The sequence below is a fragment of the Petaurus breviceps genome, unplaced genomic scaffold, assembly GCF_028583685.1.
Source record: "Petaurus breviceps papuanus isolate PSGF00001 unplaced genomic scaffold, PetGlider_PUasm1.0 551, whole genome shotgun sequence".
Taxonomy (NCBI): Eukaryota; Metazoa; Chordata; class Mammalia; order Diprotodontia; family Petauridae; genus Petaurus; species Petaurus breviceps.
In genome coordinates this window covers 1,698,842-1,712,101 of record NW_027186372.1, presented here as the reverse complement: position 1 = coordinate 1,712,101, position 13,260 = coordinate 1,698,842, and the positions used below count along the sequence as shown (strand labels likewise).

General features: G+C 39.5%; 1 protein-coding gene and 1 pseudogene across 3 annotated transcripts in view; both read left to right on the top strand.

The window, feature by feature from the left end:
* The window catches only part of LOC138172491 (serine protease inhibitor Kazal-type 9-like), an 81,270-nt gene that overhangs the window by 7,946 nt on the left and 60,064 nt on the right, over positions 1-13,260 (top strand). The window contains exons 1-2 of one of the 3 annotated variants that reach the window (XM_069102262.1): positions 6,456-6,993; positions 7,345-7,402. The exons of 1 other annotated variant lie outside the window; for it this stretch is intronic. The gene's annotated coding sequence lies outside the window, so the exon portion shown is untranslated. Of the gene's footprint in view, positions 1-6,455; positions 6,994-7,344; positions 7,403-13,260 lie in introns of those variants that run through there. One more of the 3 variants, XM_069102266.1, reaches the window with a different exon arrangement.
* On the top strand, positions 1,346-2,451 carry LOC138172840 (AP-4 complex subunit sigma-1 pseudogene; annotated as a pseudogene).

The window sequence follows — 13,260 nt, the reverse complement described above, 5'->3', positions numbered from 1 at the left end:
GGGTCTGCTTTTTGCCTTTCTTTGTGTCTTCGTTGTTTAGTACAATGCCTATTTATTAAGGAATAGGTGCTTAATAAATGCTTGTTGACTTGCTTACTGATGAAATGCTTAACCCCTCTGCAAGGCAGGTAGTATAGATATTAAAATGCCCTTTTTACAGATAACACTCAGAGAGACAAAGTTATGAACCTCTAGGAACTCCTGGTGAGGAAACTCCCTTTGCCAATTTACATAAGTAACTCTTATGGTGAGTACTCAGTGGCTAAATGACTTGTCCAATATGAGTGATATCTATTATGGGTCAGATATGGAACTTGAGCCATGGTCTTCCTGACTCCTGGACTGAGTCTGACCATTACACCACATTCCCATTTGGGCATCAGGTTTTTCTCAGCATTATTTTGGAGTTTTCCCTACTGTAAACTCCTGGAGGAGACAAAATGAGCCAGAGATAAAACAGACCTTTTAGGGTCAGCCTCCAGAATTGACCCCAGTCCACATGAACCTACAGACATTTGTGAGCCTGTGAAATGGGTTACATGTTGATGGCACCACTAACCTAATCAGGCAGAACCTGAGTTACCTTTTTACTCTACCCCATGGAATTTATTAATAAATCTTACTGAGTTTGCTTCTCCAGTATCTTTTACATTCCTTTCCTCCTTTCTATTTCCGCACCTTGGATCTCATCATATTTTGTCTCTATGACTTGTAGCAGGTAAAATTAAGGTAGACTGAGACACAAAGTTCTGAGTACAATCAATTTATTAGTAAACCATCAGTTTACCACTACCTAGGACCTCCGCTTTCCCATCTAAGCTTAAGAGCCTGAATGAGGGGGTCACCTCTCTCTTAAGTTTTTGAAGAGTATAGTAAATAGTAAGGCTAGCATCATAAGTAGAAGAAAATATGATTGGATGGAAATTAGAGATGTGGTCTAGCTACAGCCTCCTTCCCTCCTGTGACTAAGAAATGGTCTTTGTCCTAGTCTAGCTACTTCTTGGAGGAAAGAGACAGCAAGTCAGACTTCTTGGGGTAATAAACCAGACACCCTTGAAACATAGCTCGGTGGTAAATAGATCAGACTCCCTGGTGCCACCGGCTTTCTTCAAGGGTAACAGATTTCCTTGCCTAAAAAATAGAACAATGATTCACTAGAGAACTGGATTTCCAAACTCATTACAAGCCCTCTGAATTCTGAACTACGTTCAATGACAAAGAACTATGACCTAGGCAGTTACAGGACAAAAATCAATTAACTGTAAATAAGGTCAATTAAAAATGATACAGGCTGCCTCCCTCCCCCACCCTGGGGTTCGGCGGAGGGATTGTCCCAGGTTCACGGATGCCCAGCTCAGGCCAGCACCACCGCTGGAGAAGCCCAGGAGGACCCCATACTAGAAACCAAAACGGCTGCCCCGAGGAAGCCCGCACCACGCAGCCAGTAGGGGCCGCGGGGAAAGCTTCCTGCCTCGGGAGGGAAGAGGGGGGACAGGGGACCCCTGCCAGGACCTGCTGCTGCTGCTGCCGGTCCTCCTCGGCCGGGGCCCCCCAAGGTATACTCTTCCAGTTACAGCTGACACTTCTGTGCTGTATCAACAAGCAAGGACAGACCAGACCTTCTAGATACTATGAACATGTGGAAATCAATAAGAGAACCATTCTGGAAGCAGATGTCATTAAAACATGCTTATCACGGACCAAGGAACAATGCTCTTTTATGGAGTATAAGGATTTTGAGTTCATATACTGGCAGTATGCAGCGCCCTTCATGGTGGTTGGAATCAATGAAACCGAGAATGAAATGGCTGTATATGAATTCATCCATAATAATGTTGTGGAAGTTTGGGACATGCATTTCAGTCGAGTGAGTGAATTGGAGATAATGTTTAACTTGGATAAAGTGCATATAATTTGGGATGAAATGGTGCTGAATGGCTGCATTGTGGAAACTCACAGGGCTGGAATCCTCGCTCCTCTCCTGACTCTTGACAAAATGGCAGAAAACTGAATAGAGAAGCCCTGTTCTGATGGCACTGATTCACAGCAAATGCCAGAGGCACGGAACAGCCTGGGCAGCTATACCACCAGAGAATCCACAGGGCTACACATGACAGCGAATTGGGATCTAGTGCCAAAAGCATGGTTTGGGGATTTGGGAATTTCCATAGTTTCCAAAATGGAAAACAAAAATAGTATCTTCAAAATACGGTATGAAATGGGAATTATTAACTAAATTAATAGGTTGGGATCTTACCAACTGTAATTCTAAGCATATTTCACACTTCTTAAATTTTGTTAAATGAAGAATCTGGGCAGTCAGTTGAATTTCACAAATCAAATTAAGGAATGGTAGGATGAGGTGGGAGGGAAGCTTGATATTTATAAGCCAATGAAGTCTGAAAATTGGCTTGAATAACTACATAAGTAATTGAAGATTATGTTGTTTTCCTATTTAAGATATTTCCTGTCTTTTTTTTTGGTGTAAACTTTGATAAATTTTCTTCTTTTAAATTTGAGTATATCTTCTAAATATGCTTTTCAAAATAAAAAAAAATGATACAGAACCAACTTGATTATTTCATACTTCAATAGATTTCATTTTTTCCAAATGCTTTATTAACTTATGATTTACATCATTCATTTCTGCCACATTTTGAGTTACAAATTTTCTCCCTATTTTTTCCCTACCCACCGCCCCAAAATAGCAGTCCCATAGGATATCCCCTCCCCCAATCTGCTCTCTCCCATATCTTCTCCCATACCCCCTTCAACTTTTCCAGTAGGGCATGGTGGATCTCTATGCCCCAGTGCCTGTATATCTTATTTCCCAATTACATGTAGAATAGTATTAATAATAGCATGTGTATATACATATATGTATATACATATATATATATATCAATATCAACATTTGCTTTTAAAACTGAATTCTAGATAAACAATTCAGTATTGGTTGTACATGTGTAGCTAATGCAAAACATTACCTTAGTAGTTATATTGTAAAAGACTGACTATATTTCCCTCCCTCCTATCCCACCTCCCACTTGTTCTGTTCTCTACTTTGATCCCATCCCTATTCAGAAGTGGGTGCTTTCAACTTCCCTCCCTCCAGCCTGCCTTCCCTTCCATCATCCCCGCTCTCTTCCCCTTCCCCCCTACTCTCCTTTAGGGTGAGAAACCCTATTTAGTGTGTATGTCATTCCCTCCCTGAGCCAAATTCAACAAGAATAAGGTTGACCCATTCCCTTTTGTCTTACTATTCTTCCCTTCCATTGTAACCATTTTCCCTTGACTCTTCTTTATGAGATAGCATACCTCATTCTGTCTCTCCCCTCTCCTCTCATTATATTCCTCTCTCACCTCTTAATTTCACCTTTTAAGTATCATGCCTTCCTATTTAATTGTTCCTGTGCCATCTATCTATGTATACCTGTAAATATATATACACATATTCACATATGTATTCATACACCCGTATACCCTCCGATACAGACATATATATTCCCTTCAACTATTTTCATACTGAGAATAGTTTCTTCAGTTACAATTATCCTTTTTCCATGTAGGAATGTAAATTGTTCAACTTTGATAAGTTCCTTATGATTTCTTTTCCCTGTTTACCTTCTCATGCTTCTCTTGCTTCTTGGATCTGAATGTCAAATTTTCTATTCAACTCTGTTTTTTATCATCAAGAATGCTTGAAAGTGGGGTAGCCATGGGGTGGCCAGGTAGCACAGAAAGTAAGGGCACCAGGCCCCAGTGTAGGGATGACCTGGGATCAAATCCTGGCTCGCACACTTAGCACCCACCCAGAAACACCTGGACATGTAACCTTGAGCAAGTTACTTAACCCCAATTGCTTTAAAAAAAAAAAGAATGCTTGAAAGTCCTCTATTCCACTGAATGACCATATTTTCCCTGAAACATGACATTCAGTTTTGCTGGGTAGGTGATTCTTGGTTTTAATCCCAGCTCCTTTGCCCTCCAGAATTTCATATTCCAAGCCCTTCGGTCCCTTAGTGTAGAAGCTGCCAGATCCTGAATTATCCTGATTGTGTTTCCACAATATTCAAATTGTTACTTCCTGGCTGCTTATAATATTCTCTCTTTGATCTGGGAATTTCAGAATCTGGCTATAATATTCCTAGGAGTTTTCTTTTTGGGATCCTTTTCAGGAGGTGATCGGTATATTCTTTCAACCTCTATTTTGCCCTCTGATTCTAAAACATAAGGGCTGTTTTCCTTGACAGTTTCTTGGAGGATGATTTCTAGGTTCTTTCTTTAATCATGGCTCTCAGGTAGTCCAATAATTTTAAAATGATCTCTCCTGGATATATTTTCCAGGTCAATGGTTTTTCCCATGAGATATTTCACATTACCTTCTATTCTTTCATTTGTTTGGATCTATTTAACAGCATCTTGATTTCTCATAAGGTCACTAGCTTCCATTTGCTCTAATCTAATTCTGAAGGAATGATTCTCCTCAGTGAGCTCTGGAGATTATTTTTCCATCTGGCAAACTTGGCTTTTTAAGGCATTCTTCTCCTCATTGCCTTTTTGAGCCTCTTTTTGCGATTTGAGTCAGTCTGTTTTTTAAGGTGTGATTTTCTTTAGTCAGGCTGTTGACTCTCATTTCTTAATTTTCTTTCATTGTTCTCATTTCTCTTCCCAGTTTTTCCTCTACTTCTCTTATGTGCTTCTTAAGGTCCTCTATGGCCTGTAACCAGTAATTTTCTTGGAAGCTTTTGGTGCAGGAGTTCTGACTTCACTGTCTTCCTCCTGTTCCATGCTTTGATCCTTTTTGTCCCCTAAATAGGAGTCTAATGTTGGATTCTTCTGTTTATTTTGCTTCCTTTGCCTGCTCATGTCACCACTCAGTCACTTGACCCCTGGGCTTTTTGCCACAGTAGGACTCTGCCATCAGACAGGGGAGCTTCATCCCAAACGTTGGGGTTTTCTCAGCTACTGAAGGTATTAGTTGGGTGCCCTCTCTGAAACCTCCACATGGTCTGGCAAGCTGGTCACACACCCCAGGACCTCCAGCCTAGATCTCAATCCAGATCCAAGCAGGTTAAAGCAAGAGTGATTACCCCTCAGACTGGTTGCTTGGTCCTCCTACCCTCTGCAGGCCAGGAGCAGAAGCTGCCATGGGGTGGCAGCTGCACTGCAGCCCTCAGCGGCTTTGCTCCCCAGGGTCAAAAGCCGACGCACTCCCAACTACGGGATCCCACAGTCCACACTTCACTGGCCTCTCACTTTGTGCTTTGCATCTATGTGTTAATAATTCTGCAAACTGCCACAGCTGCTGGTTATCTGGAGTCCCTCTAGCCAGTGGTTTGTCAGGCCTGCCCTTGTGCTTAAATCTTTGGCTTGACCTGGGCTGGGTTCAGATCCCAGAGCGCTGTGCTGGCCGATTCCTGCCGGCCTGCTGGGCTCTCCTTTGTGGGAAGTTAGCTTCTCTGTGTCATTTTGTGGGTTCTATAGCTCCAAAGTTTGTGCAGAGTCCCCTTTTACATGAATTGGATCTGGTGGGAGACAGAGCCACGGAGGTCCTGTTTCTACACCACCATTTTGACTCTGCCCACCATACTTCAATAAATTTCTAACAAATCTTCTTCCTTACCACTGTTGTCTTTCCCCTACCTCTATCCGCAGCATATCCTGTATGTTATTTTCTTGCCTTCCTTTCCCTCCCCTTTTGCAGTTCACAGCTCTCAACCTCAAGCTTATTGCTGCTTCAGCCTTTTTAGTAGCAGAGATTACAGGCATATGTCACCATGCTTAGAAAATTTGCTTGTCTCTAAATCAAACTCTGTGTTGTGTGGGGTGTGTCTGTGTGTGTGTGTGTAATTGTGTGTGTGTATGTGTGTGTGTGTAATTGTGTGTGTGTGCATTTTCAACCAATTTTTATCTCTCCTTTCTAGGGAAAAACACCTAGGAAGAGTCATCTAAACCACCAAATCTACATCCTCACCACCCCCTCACCTTAACAAGCATTTTAAAAGTACCTCTTATAATATGTTCCAGGCATTGTGCTAGGCACCATGGATACCAAAATGCAAGTGCTTGCTTGCATGATTTCCATTCTTTCTCATGTTCAATCATTTTCACTAATAGGTTTCTGTTTTTTCTTCCTATTGGATGCTCTTTTCTTCCAGCTTTCTTGGGGAGAGGTGAGAAGGACTTGAGGCAAATGGAAAGAAGGAAATCATGTAGATGACTTGAAGAATGCGCCACTCAGTAGATAGGTTTGGGGCAAAAGATATTTAGATATTCAACTCTTTTATGAACTTCAGAGAAAATAATGTGATGAATTTCCCACTCCTACTTTATACTCCATTTGCATTATCTCTTTGTACACTGCATTTATTTGAAATAATATTGGTAAAGCATGAGATGCCTGCCTAATTCCTCCAGGGTGACTCACTTCATAATGAGCAGATAGCACAGTCTGAGTAAGAACTGCTAAGAGGAAAGAGACATCGATTTGGACAGGCCATAGAGGATTATTCAGTTTGGACTGTGAATAGCAATCAATCGGGGTTAGAGGAGAAAGATCACTTAGGACAGAAGGTAGAAGATAGAAAGTTAGTAATCAGTTAGATTCAGAAATCTGGGCAGAGATATCTGGAACCAAGGTGGACTTTACTTATTTCCTAACCAAGACAAAAAATTGGGGATGTATGTTTTCCCAGGCCCATGTCACACATGGGACCTCGATGGAGCTGGTGTCCCAACAGATGGACTCCTTGAACTTGAATTTAAAGTAGGGTTCATGCAGTTATCCTTGGGAGCATATCTTGAAAAGGTCTGCCTGTCCTGATGATTACTGATTGTTCCTGGGGTGGGAGTGAAGGGTGCAAGGGGGGTTGAAAAGGAAGACTCTGTTCCCAACGGTGCAACCATGAGTCATAGCTCCAAGTTTGAGAGTGCTCACAGAGAAAGCAGGGATCTTGCTGTGCCAGGACGCTGTGTTCCTAGATCACTGAGGTGAGATTTGTTTTATTCCCCTCCTACCACAAGAGAACATCTACGCGTGTTCTTCCCAGCTATGTTTTCAATAATTCATGTACAAAGTTCCCCTTTATTTGACTCTGACACCCCCCCAAATAACCAATCTGTATCTCTCCTTTCCAGGGGAAAAAAAAACACCCAGGAAGTTATCTATACCATCTGTACATCCTCCCCACCCCCTCACTTAAAAAGGATTTTTAAAGTATCTCTTACAATATGTGTCAGGCACTGAGGATACCAAGACACAAGTCCTTGCTTGTATGGTTTATAGTCCTTCTCATGTTCAAATCATTGTCAGTAATAAGCTTCTGTTTTTTCTTCCTATAGGATACTTCTTTCAGCTTCCTTGAGAAGGACTTGAGCCAAATGGGGAGAAGGAAATCATGTAGGTGACTTGGAGAATGTGAAGTCAGTAGTTAGATTTGGGCAGATGATATTTAGGGAAATTGGGGAAAATTAGAATAATAATAGCTAGTCATTATATAACACTTTAAGATTTAGAAATAAATTTACATATATTTCACTTTGATTTTCCTTGGGCAGTAGTTGCTATTATCACCCTCATGTTATAGGAGGAAACTGAAGGCAGGCTAAGTGAGGCCCAGGGTCACATAGTAAGCATTTGAAGACAGGATTTAATTCAGGTCCACCTGACTCCAGGTCCAGTTATCCATTAACACCACCTAGCTTCCTGGGGTACATGTCCAAATTCTACTTCTGGGTATAAAGAGGGATAGGATATAAAAATAATTAAGGAGGATCTAAAAAGATTAAGGAAGAGTAGGAATAGAACCTGAAAAGGAAGATTTGAAAGAAAAGGAGGAAAAAATTTCGGCAAGATAAGAAAGGAGTGATAAGTGATATACTCAGAGAGGAAAATGAGAGAGTGGGTGAGACGAGATGTTGAAACGGATAGGAGTGGATACCGCACTGAAGGTGGGTATAGCTATGAACTTGCTATTGAGACTAAGGACAACAAATTCAATGGGGTTGTCAGATTAATAAGTGTTGGTAATTGACTGTAACAATGTGAACTAGTGATTTAAAGTTGAAATGTAAAGATCCAAAAGTAGTTTTTCTTTTAAAAAAACAGCCAACAATCTCCACCATTGTGGAAAGTAGGGTAGGTGTTCAGTGACTAGCACTGAGTAGATGTTGCTTATATTTCTTCCACACTGTGTCATTGTATTATCTCCATTCTTAAGAAACATAGGCTGATCTCTTTCCTGAAGAAGGTAAAGTGACCAGAAGAATATCTCTCCGCCCTCTAGGCACAATGAAGTATTTCTGAGGGATTCAGGAGGGCAAATAGAATACTTCCAGAAGGAACCTAAAGAGCATAGTCAATGATTAGAAAGTCTTGTCCAAGAAACTAAAGACCATAGGAGCATAGGTTTGTATTTTTCTAATAGTTAGCAATTAAAGACAAGAAAGAAGAAAAAACATTTTCAAGGTGAAAAATTGACTAAAAAGGTGAGATGTAAGAAAAGGATTTGGACTTTAGACTGCTAGTGTTTAAAATATAGGAATTACAGATGTGTATTCAGAGATGAAGTATTACAAAGGCTGATAAGAATGCAATTGAAGAATGTCTTGAAAATTCAAACAGAAGAACTTTAAAAAGGATAGGGGAGTGTGGAGAAGACTGTATATCATGCATGAATATATGCAATTTAAAATTAAATATCGAATTAACAAATTTAAACTTTAAAATCCAAAGTTAAAATTCTAAATTCAAAAATATATGAAACTTATAATTTAGAAATTAAGACTATAAAAATTTGAAAATTGAAACTTAAAATTTAAATTTAAAAATATACACTTTAGAAATTTAATTTTTAAAAATTATTTTTCTGTATGTCCCCCATATCTGATCAGTAGTGCTGTTAATTCTATTTCATAGCCATCACTCACATCCCTCTCCTTCTCTCTACTCATAGCACCACCACCATCATTCAGACTCACCGTTCATTCACTTCTTTCTCTCTCCCAATTTGAACTCGGGCCTTCCTGACTTCAAGCTTGGTGCTAAATTCACTCTGTTGTATAGCTGCTCCTCTAGCTTTCTTTGTTAACGGGAAAGATTTGAACCCTTGCTCTGCTGCCTACTTTCTATACAACTTTCTACACAATGTAAAAAAAAAATTACCATTATTGTTTGATTTCATATCACCAGTGGTTTCTCTGAATTAATGAAATCACAGGTCCAGAACCTATTTGTATTCTTATTTTATCCTATATCACTTTCATTTCCAAATAGATCCCTCCTCATTTCCTACCCAATACGTCATCTCTTGTGACAATGTCTAAAAAAGAGGGAAAAGGTTCACCAAAGTTAATCAATACATCAACTGACTCTCACCACACCCATAGGCTTCACCTCTGCAAAGAAGGTGCATTTTCTCATCTTTTCTTCAGCCCAAACTTGGCAATTATGCAGTGTTCCACTTTGTTTTGCTATTGTTATTCTTTCCACATTTGCATTATTGTAGCAATTTTATATCTTGTTTTCCCCAGTTCTGTTTATTTTACATTGCATCAGTTCTAATAAGTCCTCCTCTACTTCTCTGAATTCTTCATATTCATTGTTTTGCTTGTGATTTAAACCCATGGCTTGGAATAAAGAATTTGGTATATAACTGGATCATGTATGCACTTAATATCCAGAGCAAGAATAGACCTCAATGACTACCTACCCCAGGGGTGGGGAATCTGTAGCCTCAAGGTCACATGTGGCCTTTCAAGTTCTGAAGTGCAGCCCGTTAGGACCTAGAGGGCCAAGTGTGGCCTCAAGGCTGCAGAATCCCCACCCCAGGAGTAGTCCAACCCCTTCACTTTAAATGAGAAAGCTGAGGTTCAGGGAAGTAAATTATTTGTCCAAGGTCACATAGGTGGTAATCATCAGAGTTAGGATTAGAGACCAGGTCCTCTGACTAGAGCCAGGGCTCTTCCATTTTTATCACATTGCCTTCCCCTAACATCTTCTCCCCCAGTGAAGATGTATCTACTATCTCTTCTGAATCCCAGCTCTTCAAATAGATTCCTTCTTCTCCTCGCTGTCAAAAAAAAGTGCATCTAGCTGCAATTTAGGTGGTGCTAGGTCCTAGAGCAAAGCACTTTGGAGACACTGCCTACCATGGAGAGGAGAAAGTTATAAACTTTGGGGCAAAATGCATGTTGGGTTAAATTAATCAGGGGTGGGGAACCTGCAGTCTTGAGTCCACATGTGGCCTTCTAGGTCCTTAAGTGCAGCCCTTTGACTGAATCCAAACTTCACAGAACAAATCTTTTTTCCTGACTGATGAGGCACAAAAAAAGCAATAATAGGCTTTATGAGATCTTTTCTTTTTCTCTATTTTGGGGAAAGAAGAGGCATGTTCTAGGTACATCTAGGTAGCCAGGGAATCAATAGGCATGTAAGTATAGCACCTGGAATGTATTAATAATCAGTAGGCTTCTTGATTGACTGGAAGTATGTTGAGGGAATGTAGAAAGGCCAAATAAAGCTCCATCCAGAACACCTAGCTGCCCCCACATTTAGAAGGTGCTAGAACTCCTGCAGTAGAAGTTCCCTCTACCACACAGGTTAATTATGACACTTTATGCCTTATAGCATTGACCAGTTGCCTAAAGATAATAGACATTCAACATTTGCCCTTGGTGATATAAATAGTAAATGTCAGAGGTAGGATTTGAAGCCAGGTATTCCTAACTTAAAGTTCAGCACCCTCTCCATTATGCACCTGCCTCTCTCAGGTGTCTATCATCTGTGCATATACCATACCCCTTACTAGACTTCAAATTTCATAAGTATAGGGACTAGGACTTAGCTACAATTCATATGTCTTCATTGATTAGTAGAGGACTCTGCATACAGCAAACACTTAAAAAAGTGTTGAATTATTTTGATGTCTAGTGGACAAAGTATTGGCAGTGGAGTCAGGTGGTGGGTTCAAGCCCTGCCTTTGACATTTACTATTTGTGTGACTTTGGTCAAGTCACTTAATCTTCCTGGGCCTCAGTTTCCTCATCTGTAAAAAGAGAGGGTGCAGGTCTGTTTTAGCTCAGTGAAATATCATTGCTTACAAGCTGGACAGTCAGCCAAACACTGACAACTAAATATGGGCCTATTAATCAACTGTTTAGTACTATGTTGCTTAGAGATAGGGGAAATATAAAATATAGTCCCTAGGGGCAGCTAGATAGTGCAGTGGATAGAGCCCTGGCCCTGGAGTCAAGAGGCTTGAAATTCAGCATCAGTCACTCACTAGCTGTGTGACTTTGGGCAAGTCACAAACCCTGATTGACATGTGTGTGTATGTATGCATGTATGCATATGTGTGTATACACATATATGGTTTTTATAGTTGTATTATTATATTATATACTATATGAAATTATATACAATATGTATATTAATTTATGTCTATATAGTATATAATAGACTGTTCCTGTATATTCTTGGTACACCGATGCCATCTAGAGGTCCCAGGTATATTGCCTCCAAAACATATTTGCTGTGAAGCCTTCCTTCGTCTTGTGAGCTCAAAGTACTATTTCCTGTCTCAGATTTTCCTGGAGCTTTTTTCAGACTTCATTCCTATCACACTTGAATGTACCTCACTACATAAATAAATAATTAAATGAATGAATGAATGAATAAATAAATAAATAAAAGCAAACACGAAATAAATAAAAGCCCAGAACCTAAAAAAAAAAATGAAAATTAAAATTAACAAATTGAAATAAAAAACATACATTAAAAGTACAAAAGTTGAAATTTAGAAACTTAGATTAAAATCTTAAAAATTAAATTTTAAATAAAAATTTTAAGTTAAAAATTGTAATAAAAATTAATTTTGTAGCTTTCCCTCATATTTGATCATTAATCTTGTTGATTCTGTTTCCTCAACATCACTCACATCCCTCTCCTTTTCTTCCCCCATAGCTCCGCCACCACAGTTTAGCCATTCACTCACTTCTTTCCTTCTCCAGATTTGAACTTAGGTCTTCCTGACTCCAAACCTTTTGCTTGAGCTATACTACCACATAGCTGCTCTTTTGACTTTTGTTCTTAATGGGTGAACTTTGAACCCAGGCTCTGCTATCCAATTTCTATGCAACTTTGGTCAACTCTTATAGGTCAACCAAATAACCAACAAGTATGTTTTAGGTCCCTGCTATGTGTCAGATGTTCTGCTTGGAGATGAAGATATCTTCAAGTATACCACATCTCCCTGATAACAACAACATTGTTAATAAAAATACTTAAGGCATCCATGGTTTCCTGATGTGAGATACAGACAGGGGCATACTGGAGTCAGCTTTAAAATTTTAAATATTAAAAATTTTCTAATTTACATTTAAAAAAATTAAATTAAAAAAATTAAAGATTTAAAATTTAAATAAAATTTATCTGATCTGTATTTCAAAACCCTTTGACAGCTCCACCCAAATTTCTTCTCCTTTAGTCAACAGTCTAATGAAGAGGCTATCCTTCTTGCCAATGCCAACTCGTCTACACATACACTTGATGGCATCTCCATCTCCATCTTTTGGAATATTGCCCAAGCAATCACTTCTCCTTCAACTTTCAAATTTTCAGTCACTTCTTATCTATTAGTTCATTCCCTGCAGCCTTGAAATAAGCTCAGGGCTCTCCCACACTGGGGAAAAAAGAGAAAAAAAACCTTTTCATTTGATCTTTCCATTCTTTCAAGTTATTGTAAAGCTCTTTGCCCTTTCATAAACCAATTCCTTGAAAAAGCTACCTCTCTCATATTCTTTGACTCTACTTCCCCTCTTCTTTCTTTCTTTATTCATTCATTCATTTATTTATTAAAGCAATCAGGGTTAAGTAACTTGCTTAGGTTACACGACCAGTTATTTCTGGGTGTGGCACTAAGTATCTGACCCCGGATTTGATCTCCAGGTCATCCCGACACTGGAGCCAGTACTCTTACTCGCTGTGCTACCTGGCCGCCCCTACTTACCCTCTTCTAATCCGACTCTTTGCTATTGGTCTTTTGATGTCATTACTAAGCTGAAAATGCTTTCACCAAAGTTATCAATGACTTCTTAATTGCCAATTCTGATTGCCTTTTATCAATCTTCATTACCTTTGAGACCTTTGCAAGATTTAGCATTGGTGACCACCCTTTCCTCCTGGATTCTCTCTCCTCTCTACATTTTCAAAATACTACTTTTTCTTGTTTCTTTTCTTCTCTGACTTTCTTCTTTCTT